This window comes from Orycteropus afer, unplaced genomic scaffold (genome assembly GCF_000298275.1).
Source record: "Orycteropus afer afer isolate SDZICR_OR568_19922 unplaced genomic scaffold, OryAfe1.0 scaffold00382, whole genome shotgun sequence".
Lineage (NCBI taxonomy): Eukaryota > Metazoa > Chordata > Mammalia > Tubulidentata > Orycteropodidae > Orycteropus > Orycteropus afer.
This window is the reverse complement of record NW_006921969.1, coordinates 1,112,212-1,123,571: the sequence shown is the minus strand read 5'-3', so window position 1 is coordinate 1,123,571 and position 11,360 is coordinate 1,112,212.

Here is an 11,360-nt window from a genome sequence, read left to right as displayed (position 1 = left end):
TCTTTAGATGATCTCTAAATTCAGGAGGGATATATTCAAGATCATACTTTGGCTCTCTTGGACTTGTTTTCATTGTCTTTAACTTCAAATTGAATTTGCCTATGAGCAGTTGATGGTCTGTTCCACAATCAGCTCCTGGCCTGGTTTTGGCTGAAGATATTGAGCTTTTACACCGCCTCTTGCCACAGATGTGGCAGTATCACTATGGAAATAGATAGCCCGACCTATTTTCTGAGAGTGGTTGGTGCGTTTGAATTGCCAGCCTTCTGGTTAGCAGTCAAATGCTTTAAACATAAATATGGACAATGAAATATGATCCTTTGATAAGAAGTTGAATGTGATATTGACTGGAAAAGGATGCTACTGCTTTAAACAATCTCATCAAACTTGAAATGCAGAGTTGTAAAACCACATATATAAGCTACTCATCCAAAACACACATTGGTTAGAAAAGAAAAGAAAGCTATGTTAAACTGAATATTGCTAAAATAGAAGATAAGGACCAAAAGACATTTTTGTTGAGAAGTACCAAAGCAAAAATAAAAAATTATGACTGGGGATCATTCATTCATTCAAAAAATCTGTCAGTCAATTAATCAACAGACTTAATATTTAAATGCCTATCATAAACTAAAACAAAACAAAACAAAAAACCAAACTCACTGCCATCGAGTCATTCCCAACACATAGCAACACCCTCCTTGGGTTTCTGAGGCTGTATCTCTACAGAAGTAGATTGCCTAATCCTCCTTCCTACTCATAACGACCCCTCCTTGGGTTTCTGAGGTGGTATCACTATGGAAGTACATCCCCCAACCTTCCTTCTGAGGAGTGGCTGGTGGATTTGAACCATCAGCCTCTGGTTAGTAGTCAAATGCCTTAGGCACTAAGCCACCAGAGCTCCCAAATACCTATTATATTTCAGGCAAAATACTTGAAAAAGGCCATAGGCATTAGACTCACTGAGGTTACATTCTAATGGAGGAGACAGACAACAGATTAGCAAATAAATGAGCAAAATAACTCCAAATTGTGAAAAGATTTTAAAAGATAAAAAATGTTATAGATATAAAGTGGAGGATCTTTTTTATATTGGGGTTCTCTGGAAGACTTTTAAGCTGGTAGCTGAATAAATCAGCCATGGAAATTTAGAGAGGTGTGTAGGAGCCAGTTATGCAGGATCTCATAGGCTATGGTAAATCAGGGTTTTATTAAATGAAAAAAGAGAAGTATTTTAAGTAGAGGAATAGTTTATTTTACATTTTAAAGAGCTCACTCTGGTTCTGTGTTGTGAGGACATGACTGAAAGCAGGAGAACAGGTAAATGACCAGACAGAAGTCTAGGTAGATGAAGAAGAGCTGGAAAGGGATGAGTGACAGGAAGAAGTAGAAGAGTCCATGTATTCAAGATTCTCTTGGCGGTAATAGGAGTTGCTGCTGAAGGGGATATAGGAAGGAGAAGTTGTTTGGAGCAATAAGATAGTTGGTGATACTATTTCTTACTCCAGAGAAAACAAGAAAACCAAGTGTGTCTGAGGTAGGGATGGAAATCGAGAGTTCCGTTTTGGCCATTTCAAGTTTCAGAAGTGTATGGATTGTCCAAGTTGATAAATAAGTGGACAGTTAGATTTTAACATGGCACCTTAGAGTAGCCAGGTATTAGCTAGAGATCAAAATGTACACGTCATCAGATTATAGATAATATTTTAAGCCACAGGAAGAGAAGGGGAAGAGAACAAATTTTCCAAAATCAGAACATGGAAGGACGTTGAGAAGAGGAACACCATGAGAATGCCATGCTGAGAAAGCCCAAAGAGATTACTTCAACAAGAAAGAAATATAAGTAAGAAAAACCCAGAATCCTACTTGGCTTTATTGCTAATTAAAGGATTCTGAGCGAGTTGTAAACAACTTGTGTTATATTTGTGTTATATGGGACAAAGGTAATTAAGTAGTTTTTGAATGCTTGTTGTTATGTATGATGAAAGTGCAAAAAAAGATTCTTCCCGTTATACTAATAGTATATTTAATATACTCATGTGTTATAGTATATATATATATATATATATATATATATATACACTCAGTATATTTAATTTACAAGGCTCTGATCTTTCAGAAGCAGGTCACCAGACCTTTCCTCCTCTGGGTGCATTTAAGCCTCCAACATTTTGGTTAGTAGCGCAGTGCTTATGCATTGTGCCAACCAGGAATCAATAAAGAGAAGACTGGACCTGCCTTTTCCTTTAAAAAAGCTCTACATGAGGAGTAGAAATTAATTTCTCATTGGATAATTCTTAATAGGTTAAAGAAATAACTCTTTTAATAGTTTTATTAAATATTAATATTTTTATATTTTAAAAATGATTCTTTATATTTTGCTCTAACATTAAAAATGTTGCATTAAGAAAATGGTATTGCTGATAGCACTCTTTTGACCTATTGACCTTGTTACACCATTTGTGATTCAACTTCTGGCCAGAACTTTCCTGTGTTCAGGGGTGATTCCAAATTACCTGACAAGTCATTTCAAATACCACAGGATTATTAACAGACAAGGTTTGAGCATTCCTTTTATTAAAAGATTGCCAGAGCTTAATTCTGCAACTACTAAGTCTTTTGTCAAAGCATTTATTTCTGGCATTACCTGTGCTTTGTGAGCCTGAAGCTAAATTTCTGGAATTTGAGATAGGTAAGCAGCAGAAAAGCAAACAATATCAAACTACATGGCATTGCTGAATTCACTATGAATATTCTCAAGTCACAATTTTGACGCTAATTAAGCTGAGGCATACACTGACAAAGGGACTTGCCTGGGGTGATATAGATGATTCCAAGACAACGTAGACCTCATGACTCTTGATTCCTAGTTTTATACTATAAATGCCCCATCAGTTTCATTATTAAAATACAATTGCTACCATATGGATGAAAAGCCTAGAGGACTTTTGGATTCTCAGCCTAAGTAGTTAACTATGAAAACCTTTTTTTTTTTCTGTTTATTAGGTGTCCATAGAAGACAAAATTGCTTTTTTTTTTTAATAGATTTAGTTTTTAAAATTAATCCACAGCATCAGAAGGTTAGGAAATTGGGATAGTAATTTCTAATGGACCAAATATTTTCTCCAGACAAGAGGCAGTCAAATTTTTGCCAGTGTACTTGGCAACTGAGGAGCTCTGGTAGCACAGTACCTAAGGCACTTGACTGCTAACCAGAAGGCTGGCAGTCCAAACCCACCAGCCACTCCTTGAAAGGAAAATGGGACAATCTACTTCCGGTAGTAGTACTGCCTCAGAAACCCAAGGAGAGGTCGCTATGAGTCGAGTCCAACTCGACAACACATAACAACAACAACAACAACTTGGCAACTCTTCTTAAGAACAATAAATGTTTTCCACAAAATATACAAAGCGTTAAAATGAAAGATTTGATACAATTCATTTGACAGCAGATGGTTATGTCATGACAGAGTATTTGAGTAAGAAACTAGTGAAATTCGCAAGTAAATTCTTCAATCTAAATTCAAACATAAATTTTGATTGGGAGATTTTTTTCTTCTGGAGCAGAGAAGAGCTGATTAATGTAAAGTTGTTGAAGACATATTTGAAAGGCTGAGTTGTGAAAGAAGGAGTAGTTCCTACTGAGTCAACTTTGGAACAGATGTGTATGGCTACATGGACTTGGTTATGCAAATAGACCTAGGTCTAACTTACAAGTCTAAGAAATTTCCATGATCGTAGGTTGATGGACAAAGCTTCAGCTTGTTTGTGTTCTTTAGGACACCATTGTTATCAGTTACATAGAGATGGCTTTGACTCATGATGACCTTACATATAACAGAAAAAAAACTTTACCCAATCCTGCACCGTCTCCAAGATCTTTCATTGTACCAATCCATCTCATTAAGGATTTCCCTTGTTTTCTCTGACCCCATATTTTACTAAACCTGAAGTCCTTTTCTGGTGATTGGTCTTTGCTGATGATGTGGTCAAAATAGAAAGCCAACTCTGACCATCTGCATTTCTAAAGAGTATTCTAGCTTTATTTCATCTAAGACTGATTTGCTTGTTCTTTAGACCATCTACTGTATATTATGTGAAGAAAACTGCAGCATCAATATTGGAGGAAGATTCATTAACAGCCTGTGATATGCTGATTACACAATCTTGTTTGCTGAAGGTGAAAAGGACTTGAAGCACTTACTGATGAAGATCAAAGACTAGAGCCTTCAGTATGGATCACACCTCAACATAAAGAAAACAAAAATCTTCACAACTGGATCAATAAGCAACATCTTTATAAACAGAGAAAAGATTGAAGTTTTCAAAGATTTTATTTTACTTGTATCCACAATCAATGCCCATGGAATCAGCAGACAAGAATTCAAACAGTGTATTGAATTGGACAAAACTTCTGGAAAAAAACCTCTTTAATGTATTAAAAAGGAAAGATGTCACTTTAAGGGCTAAGGTGCACCTGACTAAAGCCATGGTATTTTCAAATGCCTCACCTGCATGTGAAAGCTGGACAATGAATAAGGAAGACTGAAGAAGAGTTGATGTCTTTGGATTGTGTTGTTGGCAAAGAGTATTGAATATACCATGGACTGCCAGAAGAATGAAGAAATCTGTTTTGGAAGAGGTACAGCCAGAATATTTCTTAGAAGCAAGGATGATGAAACTTTGTCTCACATACTTTGGACATGCTATCTGGATGTGCCAGTCCCTGGTGAAAGATGTCATGCTTAGTAAAGTAGTGGGTCAGCAAAAAAGATAAAAACCAGTGATGAAATGGATTGACACAGTGGCTGCAACAATGGGATCAACCATATTAACAATTGTGGGGATGGTGAAGGATCAAGTAGTGTTTCATTCTGTGGTACACCGGGTCATTATGGGTTGAAAGTGACTAGACAGCAGTGAAAAACAACATGTTTTTTTCTTAATTTCACCTTCAAAGAAATTAGTAACAATGCATTTTTTCGAGGTGTATAATGTATGAAATTATACATTATATATGCATATTTTTATACATAATTGTACATTATATATACATAATTACACATTATATATATGCATATATATACATATATATGTGTGTGTGTGTGTGTGTGTATACTGAGCTCTGGTAGCATAGTGCCTAAGGCACTTGACTGCTATCCAGAAGGCTGGCGGATCAAACCCATCAGCCACTCCTCAGAAAGAAGATGGGGCAATCTACTTCCGTAGTGATACTGCCTCAGAAACCCAAGGAGGGGTCGCTATGAGTCAGGTCTGACTCAATGGCACATAACAACAAACAACAAAAATATATATATATATATATATATATATATATATATATATATATATGCTGGTGCAGAACCGGGCAGTGTTTCATTCTCTGTGCATAGGGTCACTGTGAGTCAGAGAACATGATGGCATCTAACAACAACAACAATGTATGAAATCAGCTAAGTTTCTATGATCAACCACAGTGCTTTATTCAATACCTCAAATTTTAGTAGCAATAAGCATGTCATTAAAATACATAGTTGCCAAACTTAGCACTTATCCTTTAAAGGATAAACACAAGAAAGTATTTCTAATCTCAAAAAGTGACTACACTGAGAGAAAATTCTTGTTTTCATTTCTTAGTCCCAATATCTAAAACTTGAATATTCATGCTTCTCCAATTCTAGTTTGATTTTATTAAGCATTATTTGGCTTTTGTGAACCTCAGAGAAAAATATCAATTAAAGGGCACTGTATAATTTTCTTGCTATACAGCAGGTTAAATAAAACCTACAACAAGTTAAAATAAAATCTCAGAATATGAATAAAAATTACATATAAAAATGTATTCAAAGATATTAGAAAAATATCTCATCTCACTTGTAAAAGATATATCATCTTAGAAATCAGAAATACAGATTTTCAGAGGCTTAGTGACACTACATAGAGAAAAACAGCAAAATTTAGACTATAACATTTGACTTAGATACTCACTACTCTCTGCTAGTGTTTTCAATTTAATTCAATAAATATTTATTGAAAGCCTGTGTGTACCAAATGCTGTGTAAGGAACAAAACAAAACAAAAAAAAGACATGTAATTATAGACAAGACAAAATGTAAAAATGATAGAATCAAGTCATAAATATGATACTAAGGAAGGATAGAAACCTTTCCTGAAGTATAAAAAAAAACAAAAAAAAAACGGTGTGTGCTAAGCTATTAGATTGGGGTAGTAATTCAACGAGTAAATAAAATACATATAAAATGAAAGGAGCCTGGGACTTTTAACGTAAGAATGGATAGGAAAGACTTGTAAGAGACAAAAGTGGAAATTTTAGGCCCAAATTGTGTAGGGCTTGGAGTGTCTTGTTAAGGCATCACACTAAGGTCTTTGTTCTTTAGGTAATAAGGTCTTTATTTGGTAGGTAATGGAGGATGATGGAAAACCTTCAAGTAAAGTGACATAATCGGATTGTGTTACAGGAAAATGCATCTAATAGTGGCAATCTGGTTAAGTAATAAAGGAGAAATTTCTGGCTCAGAGATCTAAACTTTGGATGAGAAAGGACTACACCTGGCTTCCAGGGAGCTAACCAAAACCAAACCAAACTCATTGCCGTTGAATAGATTTTGACTCATGGTAACCCCTCCTTGGGTTTCCTAGGAGGTGGTATCTCTATGGTAGTAGATTGCTGAAACTTCCTTCCAAGGAGTGGTTGGTGGGTTTGAACCACCAACCTTCTGGTTAGCAATCAAATGCCTTAGGCACTGTGGATACCCATATTGTTAAACACTCTCTTCCTCTGAGCTCCTTTGTAACAGCTTTATTTTCTTTACAGTAGACTGGCATGAATGAGGGGAAAAGGCAGAGGATCAAGTCTACTGAATGTTCTTGCCTCACATTTCCATAGCTTCATCATCAGAAAAGAAAGGAACCTCTTCCCGTAGTTTCTTTCTTAAAATTTTTGGGGAAGGATACCAACAACCTCAGCATGTCAGGTGGCACCTTTCAATGTATTCTGTGCTCAGAGAATAAGGTTTGTCCGACTCCTTTTGAAAATGTAAGTGAAAGATGACATGTATAAGAGAATAACAGAAAGGAGCAGTTCTGATATATTAATGACAGAGGAAGGGAGAATAGATATTATCCATTGTAGCTACCATCTGCACATTTAAGGTGGAAAAAGTCAGGGAAGCAAAAGCTGACACATATGAAGGGGCTCAGTGATGTAAAGGCTGGAATGCCTCTAACCAAGGCACACAGGAAGAGCGAGAAAGGTTTTTTTTTTTTTTTAAAAAAAAGCCAAGATGATAAATTTACCTCAAAAGGTGTTGGATGTGAATGCTGAAGTGGATAGAAAGGAAATAGCAATGAGGATCTGAAATTCAGAGAGGTTGGGCGAGTTAGAGATTTAGAGGCAAGAGAGAAGATATATAGTTAGGTTGTGAAAGCAGATGAACTCACTAAACAAAAAATATATGGAGAAAAAGCATGGGGTTATAGTAAAAACATATTCAAGAAGAGGTATTATGACTACAAAAGTTGTTGTTGTTGTTATTTTTAGGTGCCATCAAGTCGTCTCTGACTCATAGTGACCCGATGCACAGCAGAATGAAACGCTGCCTGGTCTTGTGCCAGCTTCTCAATCCTTGCTATACCTGAGTCCAGTGTTGCAGCCACTGTGTCTATCCATCTCGTTGAGGGCTTTCTCCTTTTTCATTGACCCTCATTTTACCAAGCGTGATATCCTTCTCCAGGAAATGGTTCCTTCTTACAATTTGACCAAAGTGAGACAAAGTCTGATCATTCTCACTTCCAAGGAGAGTTCTGGCTGCACTTCTTCCAGGACAGATTTGTTAGTCCTTTTAGCAGACCATGGTACTTTTAGTATTCTCCTCCAACACAACTCGAAAGCATCACCTCTTCTTTGGTCACCCTTATTAGTTGTCCAGTTCTCACATGCATAAGAGGCAATTGAAAATACCATGGCTTGGGTTAGGTGCACCTCAGCCTTCAAGGAGATATCTTTGCTCTTCATCACTTGAAAGAGGTCTTTTGCAGCAGATTTTCCTAATGCAATATGTCGTCTGATGTCTTGACTGCTGCTTTCATTGGTGTTGATTGTAGAACCAAATAATATGAAATTCTTGACAGCTTTCAACTTTTCTCCATCTACCACGTAGCTGTTTATTAGACCACTTGTGAGAATTTTTGTTTTCTTCATATTGACATGTAATCCATACTGCAGACTGTAGTCTTCAATCTTCATCAGTAAGTGTTTCAAGTCATACTAATTTTCAGCAGCAAAGTGTTTTCTGCATATTGTGGGTTGTTAATGAATCTTCCTCCAATCCTGATGCATGTTTTTCTTTATATAATCCAGCTTCCTGGATTCTTTTCTCAGCATACAGATTGAATAAGTATGGCGAAAGGATGCAACCTTGACCCACTCCCTTCCCTATTTTGAACCATGCAGTATTCCCTTGTTCTGTTTGAATGACAGCCTCCTGATCTATGCATAGGTTCCTCATGAGTACAATCAAGTGTCTAAAATTCCCATTCTTTTCAATGTCATCCATAATTATTTATGATCCACACAGTTGAATGCTCCTCCATAGTCAATAAAACACAAGTAAACATCTCTCTGATATTCTTTCCTCTCAGCTAAGGTCCACCTGACATCAGCAATGATATCCATCATTCCACATCCTCTTCTGAATCCAGCTTGCATTTCTGGAAGCTCTCTGTCAATATACTGCTGCAACCATTTTTGAATTATCTTCAGAAAGATTTTACTTGCATGTGATATTAATGATATTGTTCAATAATTTCCACATTCTCTAGGATCACCTTTTTTTTGGAATGGTTTTCTTCCAGTCAGTTGGCCAGGTAGCTGTCTTCAAAATCTCTTGGCATAACCTAGTGAGTGCCTCCAGTGCGGCTCCGTTTATTGAAACAACTCAATTGGTATTCCTCAATTCCTGAAATCTTGTTCTTCACCAATTCCTTCAGTGCAGCTTTGGCTTCTTCCTTCAATACCATTGGTTCTTGATCATATGCCACCTCCTGAAAGAACCAGTTCTTTTTGGTATGTTGTTGTTGTTGTTATGTGCCGTCGAGTCAGCCCTGACTCATAGCGACCCCTCCTTGGGTTTCCGAGGCAGTATCACTACGGAAGTAGGATTGCCCAATCTTCCTTCCGGGGAGTGGCTGGTGGGTTTGAACCACCAGCCTGTTGGTTAGCAGTCAAGTGCCTTACCCACTACGCTACCAGAGCTCTTCTTATGATGCTTCCTGCATCATTCAATATTTTGCCCACAGAATCTTTCAATATTACAGCGCAAGGCTTAATTTTTTCTTCAGTTCTTTCAGCTTGAGAAATACCAAGTATGTTCTTCTCTTTTGTTTTTCTAACTCCAGGTATTTGCACATTTCATTATAGTAATTGGCTTTGTCTGTTTGAGCTGCTCTTTGTTCCTGTCATTTCTTCCATTTGCTTTGGCTACTCTCTATTCAAGGCTTCTTTCTGAACCTATTTCAGAGGTTCTTCTGACATCCGTTTGGTCTTTTCTTCCTTTTTTGTCTTTTTAATGACCTCTTACTTTCTTCATGGATGATGTTCTTGATGTCATCCACAATTCCTCTGGTTTTCAGTCATTGATGTTCAATGCATCAAATCTATTTTTTAAATGGTCTGTAATTTCAGGAGGGATATTATCAAGGTAATATTTTTGCTCTTGTGGACTTCTTTTAATTGTCTTCAACTTCAAGTTGAACTTGCATATGTGCAGTTGATGGTCTGTTTCACAATCAGCTCCTGACATTGTTTTGGCCAAATATATTGAACATCTTCATCTCCTCTTGCTGCAGATGTAGTCAATCTGATTCCTGTGTATTCCATCTGGTTCAGTCCACATTTATAGTCATTACTTATGTTGTTGAAAAAAAGGTATTTGCAATGAATAAATCATTGATTGTGCAAAATTCTGCCATGCAATCTCCAGTGTTATTTCTGTCACCAAGGCCACATTTTCCAACCACTGGTAGCTCTTCTTTGTTTCCAACTTCTGCATTCAAGCCACCAGTGATAATCAACACATCTTAATTTCATGTTCGATCAATGGTAGAAATCTTCAGTTTCCTCATCTTTGGCTTTGATGGTTGGTGTATAAATCTAAGTAATATTAACATTAACTGGTCTTCCTTGTAGGCTTGTGGATATTATCCTATCACTGACAGCATTGTACTTTAAGACAGATCTTGAAACAGTCTTTGTGACAATGAATGCTACACCATTCCTCTTCAATTTGCCATTCCTGGCATAACACATCATATTCAAATACATCTGATTCAAAATGGGCAAAACTGGTCCATTTCAGCTCACTGATGCCTAGGATATTGTTCTTTAGGTGTTCCATTTAATTTGACAGCTTCCAATTTTCTTAGATTCATACTTTGTACATTCCATGTTTCAATTCTTAATGGATGTTTGCATCTGTTTCTACCAATTTTGAGTCATGCCACATCAGCCAATGGAGGTCCCAAAAGTTTTACTCTACCCACATGATTAAGGTCATCTCTACTCTGAGGAGTCAGCTGTTCCCCAGTGAAATTTTGAGTGCCTTCCGACCTGATGGGCTCATCTTCCAGCACTGTATCAGACAATATTTCAGGGCTATTCATAAAGTTTTCCAGTAACATATAGGCAGAGTTTCACTGCTATCCATAAGGTTTTCACTGGTCAATTGTTTGAGAAATGGATGGCCTTTTCCTTCTTCTGAGTCTGTCTTAGCCTGGAAAGTCTGCTGAAACTTATCCACCATAGGTAACCGTGCTGGCATTTTGCAACATGGTGGTATAGCCACCATCCTCACAGCAACTTGCAAGCCACCATAGGATGACAAACTGAGAGATGAGTTGGTCTCCCTTAGTTGTTCCTAACCCTTCTGCACCTGCCTACCTTGAGCAATGGCCTTAAAATAGAGCTACCCACAAGCTAAAATCAGCCCTCTAAGCACTGGGACTGCTTACCTCAGGCCCTGGCCTTAATATAGAGCCACACCCCAAGTGAAAAGCCAGCCTGAGACAGTTTAATGTCCGAGGAGACTTCCTCTGCTCAGTTCAATAGAGCAGAAGCTGAAGAGAATAACGGAAAAGACTAATAGGGTTTGAATGTTTAGGAAGGTTGTTGTTGAATTTCAACAAAGAATTTTAGTAAGAAAGTTGGGGAGGAAACTAAATTGCTATGTTTGAGAAAAAAACTGACAAATGGAGTAGGGAAATCATAAGATTAATGCATTCTGAGGCGGGGCAAGATGGCGGACTAGGCAGAAGGATTGCACAGACCCTCTTCAACAAAGAAA